Source organism: Octopus sinensis, linkage group LG20, assembly GCF_006345805.1.
Source record: "Octopus sinensis linkage group LG20, ASM634580v1, whole genome shotgun sequence".
In the NCBI taxonomy this organism is placed as follows: Eukaryota; Metazoa; Mollusca; class Cephalopoda; order Octopoda; family Octopodidae; genus Octopus; species Octopus sinensis.
In genome coordinates this window covers 5725926-5740893 of record NC_043016.1, presented here as the reverse complement: position 1 = coordinate 5740893, position 14968 = coordinate 5725926, and the positions used below count along the sequence as shown (strand labels likewise).

Here is a 14968-nt window from a genome sequence, read left to right as displayed (position 1 = left end):
TTATGTGGAAGTCGAAAAGCTATCACAAAATCATTGCCTAATTTGAATGTTTAAATATATTTATCATCAACAAATATAATTATTATCAACAACATTATTTGAAAAGCTCCATTTTAACCCTTTAGCATTTAAACTGGCCATATTCCATCCCAAAGTGTCTACCTATTTTGTGTTCAGATTAGCCATATCCAGCATCTTACACCTTCCTTGCAATGTCATTCTAAAAATAAACAGTAACATCTTAAATCTCTAAGCTATAAGATAACACATGATTACTTTTTTTTTTAAATGTTAATAAATACAGGCATGGCTGTGTGGTAAGAAGCTTGCTTCTGAACCACATGATTCTGGGTTCAGTCCCACTGCATGGCATCTTGGGTAACTGTCTTGTACTATAGCCTCGGGCTGACCAAAGCATGGATTTGATTGATGGAAATTGAAATAGTGGTATGATGTAGTACATCAAAACTTCTGGCCTGAGAAATGCTTGCAATTAAGTGGGTACTACTGAAAAACCAGGAGGTGATGTTAAGCTGAGAAAAACACTTTTAGTGAACACCAGTCTAAAGGAAACCTCTTTTCCTTAGAACATCTCATTGTCATCTGAGGAATTTCCCTTGTATATACATTGCCATTCTTGTACATACATACCCACAGCCATTTTATCTTATTTTCAAGTATAGTGTATCTAGGACTACATTATTCAGTGTATCCTTCCTTCTTTTTCTTTTTTAGGGAGTGATATTGGAGGGAGATTTGACTGCTATATCTAGCAAATTGGGTGCCCCTTTACAAGCTCTCTGATTGGTTGGTTTTTTTTGTACATAAAATGTAAGCTGATTGTTTTCACTCAAAGTACTTTATCAATTCACTTACCTAATTAATATAGGATATGGAATAATTAATTAAATCACCCACATACTCCAGTCGTTAGATAAAGGTTATGAATTATAGCTTAGACTTAAATTATATTGAATAAATTTATTTATTAGCTGGAGTGATTGAGTGCTGTACTGCGTGCCCTGCTGGATTTAGTTACCTCCCCTTATGTTCTCAGTGCACATTCCATTCTGGTCAACTTTATCTTCTCCTCCCTCAATAAAATAATGATATACAAGTCAACTAAGGAAGAATAAGTTGGTGTGAATTTGCAGCTTTGTGTGATAGTTGCACACTCAGGTGTGACTGCATGGTAGCAAGTTTGATTCCCAACTGTGCAGTCTTGGGTTCAGTCCCACTGTGCGCTATCTTGAGCAAATGTCTTCTGTTATAGCCCTAGGCCAACCAAAGCCTTGTGAGTGGATAAAGTAGACAGAAACTGAAAGAAACCCATTGTGTGTGTGTGTGTGTGTTTGTTTTTCCTTGCCTTGACATCACATGATAATTGTAAATGAGTGTCACTGTCTTACAAGTGTCGTCCTTCATTTTCACTGTTCTCTAAAAGTACGTCAGGTGTCATGGGGGAAATATTACCATACTTTGAAACAGGTGAGGGTTGGTAACAGGGAGAGCATCTGGCCATGGATATTTTATCCAACCCTTGTAACCATGGAAAAGTGGATGATAAGATTGATGATGATGATGATGACGATGATGATAGTGGTGATGAAACTGTGCAACCCTGCTCCCCCCTGCACATACTTCCTGGACCCTACATCAACTAACTGATTATAGCTCTACCAGTTTTATGCTAATTGACCCTGCACTTCACTCCTGACCCATGAGAAATGGCATTTAGGCGGGTAAATGAAGTTATTCTCTTAGGCAAGTCCTTCTACATCAAGTATTTGAGTATTTATTCGAGTAACAGAACATAGAATCAAAAATGTCCTGAAGGAAAAAAATGTCTCAATATGTTATGTTTAAAATAAATAAGCACCATTATTAATAGCGTGAATGATGTGCGAAATACTATGGCACTTTCTCCCACCTATTCATTGTCCACTTTTATTGTTTAGCCCCAGGTAAAACTTCATCACACTGACCTGTGGTCAAAATTATTCTAGCCATGGCCACCTTTTTCAGTTATTAGATTACAGTATCCAATATGTTTTTTTTCTTCATGTCTACTCTTTAGATTGTTCAACTACTTTATAAAGCGGTGAGCGGGCAGAATAATTGGCACGTCGGACAATAACGTTTAGTGGATTTTCGTCCAAATGATTGCGTTCCGAGTTCAAATCCTCCCTGGGTCAACTTTGTCTCTCATCCTCCTGAGACGATAAAATAAAGAGCTAGTTAAGTACTGGAGGCATTTCAATAGGCTTTTCTTTTTCACGCCCTTTTTTTATCCCTAATGTGTAATAGGAGGTAGATTTAGTTGCTAATTCTAACAGATCAAACGATCTGGTAAAACAGGCATGTGAACTCATTTTGCACATATCTCTACTACAGTTCATATATCAAGCTAAAGAGAATGGTTGATTTGCTCACGATAATATCTTCCCATCTTGAAAAGAAAAGAGGACAAGCTGGATGATGTAGTCCTAGATACACTATGCCTGAAAAAAATATAGACAGGATGGTCATGAATCAATTGTTTTTCTTTGTAAGTCTGTCTCTATGGATCAGGATTGAACCAGGCTTAAACGACAACAGCAACAACTACTACATGTTTATGTTTGTCTAGATGTTTCTCTAGAATGGCTTTAGTTGGACGAATGATCCAAAATCAACTTCAGTAATAATTCTCTCTATTCTCTTTAAAATGTTGGTTGGGTGAGATCAATATTATTTAGTTTAAACCTGAACACAACCCTAGCGCATCTGGTTTACTATTTTCATGATGGTGTAGAGCAGTGGTTCTCAACTGGGTTCATATGGTCCTTGTTGTTGTTGGTGGTGGTGGGGAGTCCATATAAGATTTTACTGTTAAAATTTGTCTGAAATAAATTGGTTATCCTTCTGCAATACACAAAATATTTTAATAATTTTATTTATATAATTCTTAATAATTTGGATTATAAAGATATAATATGCCAGCACCGCCTTGACTGTCTTCCATGCTGGTGGCACGTAAAAAGCACCAACCGATCGTGGCCGTTGCTAGCCTACCCTGGCACCTGTACTGGCGGCACCTAAAAAAGCACCATCTGTACGTGGCCGATGCCAGCGCCACCTTGACTGGCTTCCATGCCGGTGGTACATAAAAAGCACCAACCAGAGTGGTTGGCGTTAGGAAGGGCATCCAGCTGTAGAAACACTGCCAGATCAGACTGGAGTCTGGTGCAGCCTCCTGGCTTCCCAGACCCTGGTCAAACCGTCCAACCCGTACTAGCACGGAAAACGGACATTAGATGATGATGATGATGATGAATAGAATTTTTTAAATATCAATTAGCTTAAGAGGGTCCATTTGAGTAAAATAGGTACCAAAGGAGTTCAGACATAAAAAATTGGTTGAGAAACACTGGCGAAGAAGGAGAGATAATCTAACAGTGATAATATTAACAACAACAGCAATCTGCTAATTTTCTCCCTTCTTTCATACTCTAACTCCTAATCTCCTTGCATAAAGCACCCAATATAGATTATAAAATGGTTGGCATTAGGAAGGGCATCCAGTCGTAGAAAGCATGTCAAAAGTAGACACAAGAGCATGAAGCAGTCCTTGGGCCTCTCAGACCCTGTTGAACCATTCCAACCCATTCCAACTGCAGCAAGGAACATGGGTTTTAATGATGATGATACATGTATTTGATAGCTATAAAGACTGGCCAGATCCTGCCTCTCACATTCTAAAGAATAAATGATCCTATCATTGAAATCTGAAAGCTGTGAGATAATGCTGGATTAATTCCAAACATCATCATCATCATCATTTAGCGTCCGCTTTCCATGCTGGCATGGGTTGGACGGTTCAACTGGGGTCTGTGAAGCCGGAAGGCCGCATCAGGCCCGGTCTGAACTGGCAGTGTTTCTACAGCTGGATGCCCTTCCTAACGCCAACCACTCCGTGAGTGTAGTGGGTGCTTTTTACGTGCCACCCGCACAGGTGCCAGATGGAGCTGGCAAATGGCCACGAACGGATGGTGCTTTTACGTGCCACCAAATCTGAGTGCTAAACGGTTAAAGACAATTTACAATGAAAATGAATTTTTTCTCTCTAATATATTTATTCGTTGACTGGTTTCAGTCACTGGACACTGACTGTTCTGTGGCACTGCATTCAAGTGTTTCAGTCTCAATTACATTGCTTCTCCCTCCTCTTTTAGTATTTATTTTGAGTTGAACACAACTGGTTTATATTAGTAAACATAAATACAAACATAAGCATGAACACACCCATACGTATATTTATATACATGTATGTATATATATATATACACACAGTTTATTTATAAATTAATTGATATTAAATTTGTTTTGTTCGTGTTGGTTGTTTTCAGAGCTAATGAGAAAATAATCATTTGTGGGTTGATGAAATGGTTTAGAAAGAAAGCGTAAAGAGCAGCTGGATAGGAATTATGTAGGAGTTGGTGCCAAATTAAAATCATGGCAAATCTACAGGTCAATATCTAGCATAAAACTATTAACAAAACAGTTGAATGCTTCTAAAGATAGAAGTGATGTTATTTACGGAGCACAGCAATGGAATTATGTTGAAGAAATTACAACTGATTATTCTAGAAAGATGAGAGATGCAAAAGTAAATTTTTTAATAAATTCTGGAGCTAGAGAAAGTTCATTATTATGATCACCAGCTATGGTTGTGTGGTTAAGAAGCTAGCTTTCCAACCATAGGGTTTCAGGTTCAGTTCCACTGCACAGCATCTTGAGCAAGTCTCTTTTACTATAGTCCTAGGTCAACCAAAACCTTGTGAGTGGATTTGGTAGACGGAAGCTGAAAGAAGCCAAAACTTTGAAGCCACCGTCCATATTCTTGTTTAAGAATAATTTTGTACTCTACAAAAGTATAGAGTAACACTTCAGATTAATGTAAAATTGTTATTATTATAACTGGACATGACAACAAACATTAGTGTGTGTGTGTGTGTGTGTGTGAAGGTTGTTTTTAGTTGCTATTGCAGCCAATCAGACACAGTTTGGATCTGTTATTAATATGTAGGTTGTATCTGTTAATTAAAATAGCTTCTTTCATTCTCAAGTCCCCAATATTTCTTTCTGTGGTTTCAATGAGAACTTGGACATCTTGTGTATGGAATTTCTGTTCTTTTTTGGTGAAAGCATTTGCTTGGAGGTGTTTTTTTTAACCTGTATGTATAGAATTCAATACAATTGTTAAATGTGATTTTATACACCTTGTATGTATGCAGACATGTTTTCATTTTTGATCAGGCATTTGGCCTTGTTTTGTCTTGGCCTGTTTTTTGTTAAGCTCCTCCTTAGAGAAGGTCTGGAGCCTGCCATTCATATATTCAATCCTTCCTTATGGCAGATTTCCTTAAAATGTGTCAGTTTCAAAAAACACGTCTTATCCTTGAATGTGTGGGTATAGAGAGCAATTCTACATCGATTCCTTCTTGAACTGTATAATGTTGGTATTTTTATGCTTCATGCCTTGGTCCATTTACTGCATATTCTGTGAATCTTTCTAATCTCGACAGTCTTAGTTCTGGTCAGTAGGGATGAATTGTAATGTACATATATGCATCCGCATGCCACTTTTCTGTAAAAGTTAGTGGAAATGGATCTGTTCACCATGATTTTGATTGTAAGGTCAAGCAGAGATAATAAGGAACCAGTGTCATCAGGGTACTCCATTCCAAAATTTATATACTCATCATATTGTTGCATATAATATGTTTTAGCAGCCTCTTCGCTAGATTATGTTAATATAAGAATGCCATCCACATATCTGAGGGAAAAAGACATAGAAGTGTCAGCCGTTGAGTGCCTTCTTGTGTTCTAACCAGTTCATGTATGTGATGGCCAATAGGTCTAATAAACTTGACCCCATGTAGAGTCCAAAGATTTGTTTGTGAATGGCCTTTCGAACTAGGAAGTGTTGTCCATTATGATGAAGAGCTTATGAATATCTGGAACTGTGAGCCCAAATCAGTTAAGGTTGTATGAGGAGGCAATATGTTCAGTTGACAGCTGGGGTCGGAAAGACAGAGGTGTATAGGGAAACAATGTCTAAGCTAAAAGGGTAATTATTTTTTTTCTGAGTATGGATGGGTTGAAATCTTTCAGTTTGTTGATGATTTTGGTGTCACTTTGAACATGTCCTGAAAAGGTTTGAATTCATAGCCTGAGAATATTTAGATAGAAGTCAAGAGAGGTGCTGGTTTTTTGTGACCTTGTAAATTCTTGATAATAAAGGCTGATAAATATCAGACATCAGAAATAATAAGTATTGTGGTTGATTTGTTTGACTAAAACCCTTCAAGACGGTGCCCCAGTATGACCACAGTCCAATGACTGGAACAAGTGAAAGTTAAGAGCATGATGGATAAGGTTTATGGTTGCTTGTCATGGGGGGTACGCCAGCTTAGAGCTTAATGAAAGCAAGAACAACAGAGAACAGAGACATCTGAGCAAATACAACATTAAAGAGACAGAGAAATTAATGTGACATAAGTCCAAACAACCAAAACACACTGAGATAATCTGTCCAATCATCAAATATGTAAAAATTTACCAAAAATCACAAACAACTTGGAACGGTACAGAAATAAGTCATTGCATCTGTGCTGAAACTATAGCATAAAACAAGCTGCCACCAAAGACAAACATGTACGCACACATTCTATCGCATTTTCCAGTGGATTTTAATCCCACTTTCAGTTCCAGTGGATTTTAATCCCACTGCCAGTTCCCGTTGTTGTATTTACATTTTCTTCTGTTTTATCTGAAATTATCTTGCATGTAAACTAATCTCCTAAAAATTTTGATTTCTGAAATTTATGAGAAGCAATAATAAAAAAAAAAGTCCTATAAATGTGATTTGGTTTGAGTGTATTACAATCATATCAGTGTAAGTATGATTAATTAAAATGATAATTCATCACAATTAATTATTGATTTACTATCAATACACATTAAAAAAAATCATTTATATGTTGTATACGTGTACACACACACACACACATATTTGTTCTAGATACTGGCCGTATCATATATGTAAAAAAACATGAGATAGCCAAAATATTCAAAATATAAACTTTTTTATCTCAAAATATTTCACAAAGAAAATATCCCATTCCTAACAAAATCTGTCCCAAGTTTTGAACCTGTATGCTTTTTTTTACCCAGAATGGAATCAAATGAATATAATGGAAACTATATATAATAATAACCCGTATGAGTCACTGTGTCATTTGATGATTATTTTACATGCTGTGGATATGGATCCTGAAGTTATAATGTATTATCGCTATCAGACTATATTATTTTTATGTACGTAAATTACTTTTGTGACTAGTTTCCTATTTCATATTAGGGAAATATTGTTGTATAGCTGGAGACCCTTCCTGTCATTAACCCTTATCTCTCTTCAATTAAGACACACTTTAATTTCACTTGTCTTCAAAAGCACAGAGGGTAGATTGTTTATAAGGAATGTTCCCATAAAATAGCCAGTTTACTTTCATGTGAAACAGAATGTAAACATTTATGCATGTGTGCACACACAAAGAAAAGGAAAAACAGGCTTTCATATTGTTTCTGTTTACCAATTCCAATTACAGACTAGAGGTTGCTCGCTCAAGGTGACCCCCTATGAGATGAAACTCAAAACCATGTGATTTTGAGTTTCAAAACCTCCAATACACAACCCCAACCTGCAACTTTTGAAATGCTACTAACTGCCCATTGTGAGTATACCGTCTCTTAAGTGTCGTAGTATACAGAACCATTCTCACTTTACTTGATGGCATTACAAGATACTACACAGGTATGATAGTCAATGACTTCAAGGAATGGTATACATAGCATATGCACTCCTTCAGATGCAGAGATAGGGAAAATTCTACCTCCTTTTCTCAGTTTATCTGGAGACTCCATGACCACCAGAATGACTTCCCCAAAGTTGAATGCAGTATCATTGACAGGGCCACCACTACCACCCCCATACTTGCAACTTACAATTACCAACTCTACCTCTGTAAGAGACTTCACATACTCCACCAACCTGCAGTATTCATCAACAGGAAGAATGAACTATGTTGTTGTTGCTCTGTATTTCTTTCAATTAATTTTAAATAAATCAAAACAAATCAAAATAGATGAACATCAATGGAATTTGTATCCTTGTGGTACCAGTGCCGGTGGCACGTGGCACACAAGAAAACCATCCGAACGTGGCCGTAGCCAGTACCGCATCGACTGGCCTCCGTGCTGTGGGCACGTAACAAGCACCATCCACGTCGGCCGTTTGCCAGCCTCGTCTGGCACCTGTGTCGGTGGCACATAAAAAACACCATCCGAGCGTGGCCGTCTGCCAGGCCTCGTCTGGCATGTGTCGTGTGGCACATAAAAAACACATCCGAGCGTGGCCGTCTGCCAGCCTCGTCTGGCACCTGTGTCGTGTGGCACATAAAAAACACCATCAGCGTTGCGTGCCGTCTGCCGCCTCGTCTGGCCACCTGTGGCACCGGTGTCTAGTTGGCACATAAAAAACACCATCCAGCGTGGCGTGCCGTCTGCCGCCTCGTCTGGCACCTGTGTCGGTGGCCACATAAAAAACACCATCCGAGCGTGGCCGTCTGCCAGCCTCGTCTGGCACCTGTGTCGGCACATTGGCACATAAAAAACACCATCCGAGCGTGGGCGTCTGCCAGCCTCGTCTGGCACCTGTGTCGGTGGCACATAAAAAAAACCATCGAGCGTGGCCGTTTGCCAGCCTCGTCTGGCACCTGTGTCGGTTTGGCACATAAAAAACACCATCCGAGCGTGGCCGTTTGCCAGCCTCGTCTGGCACCTGTGTCGGTGGCACATAAAAAACACCATCCGAGCGTGGCCGTCTGCCAGCCTCGTCTGGCACCTGTGTCGTGGGCACATAAAAAACACCATCCGAGCGGTGGCCGTCTGCCAGCCTCGTCTGGCACCTGTGTCGGTGGCACATAAAAAACACCATCCGAGCGTGGCCGTTTGCCAGCCTCGTCTGGCACCTGTGTCGGTGGCACATAAAATCACCCACTACACTCTCGGAGTGGTTGGCGTTAGGAAGGGCATCCAGCTGTAGAAACACTGCAGATCTGACTGGACTGGTGCAGCTTTCGGGCTCCCCAGACCCCAGTTGAACCGTCCAACCCATGCTAGCATGGAAAGCGGACGTTAAATGATGATGATGATGATAACAAAGAATTTAGTAAAATACCTTAATTATCATTAAGCTAGTGTTAGGAACATAAATTCTAACTAAGGTTTGGTGGAAGATTTTAATTTAGAACTTTTGAAAACATGACATTTATACAACAGAGCCAGAAGCGGTTTCAGCCTGGTTGGTATCAAAAGGGGTAACACTCCTTAGGTGTGCTTGTTCCATACTCGAGAGCATGTTGTTTAACCTCTGCTGCCTGTATAGAGTACACCCCCATCATTGCTGACAATTCAACCTAGCACCACCAAATTTTACTCCAGCACCACCACCCAATCTGGTTACTCCCATCAAAAGGTAGTTACTGCTATAGTGTTAGTCCTCTACTAACCCACGACAACATCCTGCTCTGCAATGTATGTCAGCAAATGCAATGAACTCATGTTGCTAAATCATACCAGTCTTCAGATGTAGTGGTGACAGCAACCTACCAATATACTGTTCAACTATGTGGACCTAAGAGCAAAGATTAAGAATTGATGTCACTTCCAAATCAACAATGCCTTACAATCCAAGCTGACCAATAGATACCTAATATTGAGTAACCATCTTGGATTTGTCTCATTTCCTCTGTTGTTCTCCAGATACCTGATGAGTTAGATTCATTGTGCTGCAAGCCTACGAAATTTATAATTGCATGGAGCTCAGTTAAGCTGCCATTAAGTAATACCAGCAACTCCTACCACAAGTGTTGAGTGCCACTCCTTTTCATTTTGTTTGTCCATACACACACACACACATATATATATATATATATATAATAATAAATATTAGGGAATAAATCCAAATTTACAGGGAAAAATCAGATTTAGGATTAAATCCAATTTTATAGTAAAATATTATAAAATATTATTAGAGACAAAACCACTATTTTGCAAAACAAACAAGGAAAGACTTAATCAATACATAAAATTTTAATAAATAGTCAAAAAAACCGCCACTACAATTGTTTCTTGTCTTGATCGACAATCTTCAGGTGGACTTCCAATAAGTCAGTTTCAAATTACAAAATGGGACAAGAACGCAAAACACTCAAATAGACGACACAAAAAACGGACGGGTCATTCGAAGCCTCTAATCTTCAGTCAAGAACTGGATCATCCTCGCAATTTCGGCTGATTAATCTTGAGATCGCTCCGATCCGGCCAGCCCCAAGGAAAACTAAGCTACAAGCATTAGATTTCTTGGAAAAAGGATCGAATCTATACAAAACAAGGACAGAAAAACGGACAATGCCATACGAATATAAATACAAAAAACAATAATAGTAATAACAGGACAAAATCAGCGGGAGGTCTTTCGACTTTAGACAGTTCAACTTAGCTTAGCTGGTGTATTTGGAAAATAATGCCTTTACGGCAGACAAAGAAATCGATGTTGTCGTGGCGGTGCTCAGAAGCCAAAAGGCTAGTGACCAGCAGTCACGTGTGAGAGGAGAAGAGAGAAAAAAAAAAGGGGCAAAGAATCAATCTTAAAATAAGATAATATATAATATAATGAAATGATATATATATATATATATACATATATATATATATATATTATATAATATATATGACGAAGGTGCAATATACCGAGACGTCTGCGTTGGCTGGGTCATGGCCCTCCGTCGTCAACCAGGAGAATTCATCTATGATGCAACTGCCCCAGCTCCCCTTCAGGGTTGGCAAAAGCGATGTGGTGGACAACGAAAAACCTGGCTGATGACAGTCAAGGCTGATCTGGAACCCAGCCTAGGACCCCATATCTAGAGCGTTCGCCGCTGGAATAAGGAGTGGTTGGAGATCACGCGGTCGTTAGCCTCAAATCACCAGGACTGGTCGGCGTTTGTGAGAGATGTAGCATTGAGGATGAATGAAGCCAGCTCAACCCACCCTGGGGGAATGCTGTAAGAAGAAGAAAGAAGATATATATATATATATATAAATATACACATACATATATACATACATACACACATTTATAAAATGGAAGATCGTTTGGAAGGAGAGACGCCAAAATGAAAGAAAAATGCAAAGAATCACTGATAAGGTCACAGAAGTGGGACGAAAGAACTCTGGCCGAAATATGATTAATATAAAATAAAGGTGAAGAAAATCAACACGAAATATATAGTGCATGTGCTTTCATTAGCTAAACTGGCAACATGACCATCCCCAAATACAACAATGTATATAAATATATATATATATATATATATATACGCAGCTGTGGATGATTGTATATAGAATACATTACTCAAAGAAATTCCATATTTGTCTGATTTTTGTGTTTTACAATATTAAAATAAGATGATATAATATAATGAAATGATTATTTTATATGTTTCAGCCTTGCGGCTGCAGCCATGCTGCGGCACTGCATAGTCTAATGCATGAAAATACTAGTTCAATCATTTAATATTTCTATCATTTAATTATATTATATTATATAAGATTGTAAATAAAACTTGGCAATCAGACAAAGTTGTAATTTTTTTGAGTAATATATATATATATATTATATATAATATATATATATATATATATTATATATACTTTTACGTGATCGCCCAGGCCATCAGATGTTGCTACACATCGCTGGTCACAATGCACTTCGCATGGTTTTAGCCTTCAAATGACACCATCCCGCTGGCTAAAGCAAGTGGCCAACAGAAGAAAGAATGAGAGAGAGTTGTTTGTAGGCGATAGAGTACAGCAGGGATCGCCACCACCCCCTGCCGGAGCCTCGTGGAACTTTAGGTGTTTACGCTCAATAAACACTCACAACGCCTGGTCTGGGAATCGAAACCGCGATCCTACAACCGCGAGTCTGCTGCCCTAACCACTGCCTCCACATATATATATATATACATATACACACACATTCAAAGCTTCCAAAGTTCGTTTATAAAATTTGTTGAATTAAAAAAGATATTATTTAGCATTAAAATTGATACCAGTTGTTGTCAAGAGCCATTTAGCTTAACGGTAGAGCACTCAGCCGGTATCTGAGGGGTACAGGTTTAACTCCCATACCCTCCGGCTGGCAACTTTTTTCCATCTTATAAGGGTAGATACCCAATCTTTCTCTGCTGTTCTTACAGCTTTACTGTGTTCAGAATTTACTTTCTTGTCTATAATATGTATGTGTGCGTGCGTGCGTGCATGTATATATATATATCTATATAATATATATATATTATGTATGTATGTATGTATGTATGTATGCATGTATGTATTTGTGTGTTGTGTGTGTATATATATACATACATACATACATACATACATACATACATACACACAACACACACACACCACACACACACACACACACAACACAACACACCACAACACCACACACACACACACACACAAAGAAAAGAGAGAGAGAGAGCTAGCCAAGCAGTAAAAATGGGTTACTTAACAAGCTTCAACAGGAAAACATTCTAACTTTTAAAATGGTTCTTTAAAAAAAACAGCATTTCCTGTGTACACGTACACACGTGTGTGTAAATGATTATGATGATATTGACATTGACACATACATAGGTACATATATGTGTGCGGGTGTGTGTGTATCAAATTTTACATATAACCATCATCGTCATCATTTCAATGCTTGCATAGCCTGGATGGAATTTGTCGAAGCAGGTTTTCTACAGCTGGATGCCCATATTTTAACTACTGTCATCTCTTTCCTTAAGTCCAGACATGTTTTCACGGAAAATTGGAAACAAAATACATCATTTACATGACAGTGACATTCACTTACAATTATCGTGTGATGTCAAGGCAGAGAGACAGTACATTCATTCTTTCTCTCTGGAAGTCTATAGCAAGTATGTTGCGAGTGAAAGAACCTGTTTAATCGAGAATATAAAACAGGAGAAAGCAAAGTCTTCAGTGTGAGTATGTGGTTTGTGGGGTCAACCACGTCCTCCGCTTCATTTTGTGTAAATCACTCATTTTCATTTAATTGTGTATATTTTAATTGTTTGTTTATTCATACGTTTCGTCTCATTCGATGCCCTGATCCCAACGTTTGTTTTGCCTGTCCCTTCTTTTTCTCAACCTTATGGTGAATAAAGAAATACACTCTCTCTCTCACATGCACACACACGCATATACACAACAAGCTTCTTTCAGTTTCAACCAAATCTTATTACAAAGCTTTGGTTTGCCTGACAAGACACTTGCCCAAGGTGTCGCACAGTGGGATTGAAACCAGAACCATTTGGTAGGGAAGCAAACTTCTTACCACATTGTGTATATACGCAGGAGTGGCTGTGTGGTAAGTAGCTTGTTTACCAACCACATGGTTCCGGGTTCAGTCCCACTGCGTGGCACCTTGGGCAAGTGTCTTCTACTATAGCCCCGGGCTGACCAAAGCCTTGTGAGTGGATTTGGTAGACGGAAACGTATGTATGTATATATATATGTGTGTGTATGTTTGTGTGTCTGTGTTTGTCCCCCTAGCATTGCTTGACAACCGATGCTGGTGTGTTTATGTCCCCGTTACTTAGAGCGTTTGGCAACAGAGACCGATAGAATAAGTACTGGACTTACAAAAGAATAAGTCCCCGGGTCGAGTTGCTCGATTAAAGGCGGGTGCTCCAGCATGGCCACAGTCAAATGACAAACAAGTAAAAGAAAAAAATTATAATATCCTAAGTTGATGAACAAACCAAATTTGCTTCTCCATTATCTTATTTATATTATAGATATATATATAATATAATATATATATATATTATAATATATATATATATTGAATATATATATATATATATGAATATTATATATATATATATATATATATATATATATGAATATTATATATAATATATATATATATATGTATATATGTATGAATATTTGAATAAGAGGAGAATTATGCATACACATATACATATGTACATATACATGTATCTTACACAACAAATGTGTGTGTGTGTGTGCGTGCGTGTCTTATAATGTGAACTGATACCCAACATGAGTCCATGTTTCCAAGGCCATCTGTTTATCATCAGATATGTAAATATCATTGGGTGATGCAGAAATGTGTGCTTATTCTAGTTAACGGCTGAGATTTTAATCAACTTCAAGAAATTAGTGGACAGTATTTTATTTGTTTAGATTGACAAATATTCATATTAATATCTGTTGACATTTGCTATTTTGTTACGTCAGTTTATTAAATATCAATTTCTACTGTTTATGTTCCAAATATATAACCCAGAACAACTGCTGCTGCTATTATTATTATTATTATTATTATTATTATTATTATTATTATCATTATTATTATTATTATTATCATTATTATTATTATTATTGTTATTGTTATTGTTGTTATTGTTATTATTATTATTATTATTATTATTATTATTGGTGGTAGTAATGATAATAATAAAACTCGTGTAAATATTTATGATAGAAATATAAGGTAACAGAAGGTTGTAGATGGCAGAACCACTAGAAATATTAAAAAAGAAAAAGAAAAACTCAGCTGCCAATAAACATGTTCTTTTGTGTTGTGAGTTCAAGTCCAGCCAAAGAGAACTTTACTTTCCCTCTGTCCAAGGTCAATAAATTGAATACAAATTGCATACCAATGTCAACATCTAGTTAACAGTTCCCGTTTAGCACTGGGAATGACATAATTGAATAGCATCATCTCCAGATGCAGGGTATTGCTTCTAGA

At 37.7% G+C, this 14968-nt stretch overlaps 1 protein-coding gene across 6 annotated transcripts in view; it reads left to right on the top strand.

The window, feature by feature from the left end:
- LOC115222454 (neurobeachin) overlaps nucleotides 1-14968 on the top strand; it is a 322620-nt gene that overhangs the window by 275282 nt on the left and 32370 nt on the right. The gene's annotated exons all lie outside the window — the stretch shown is intronic.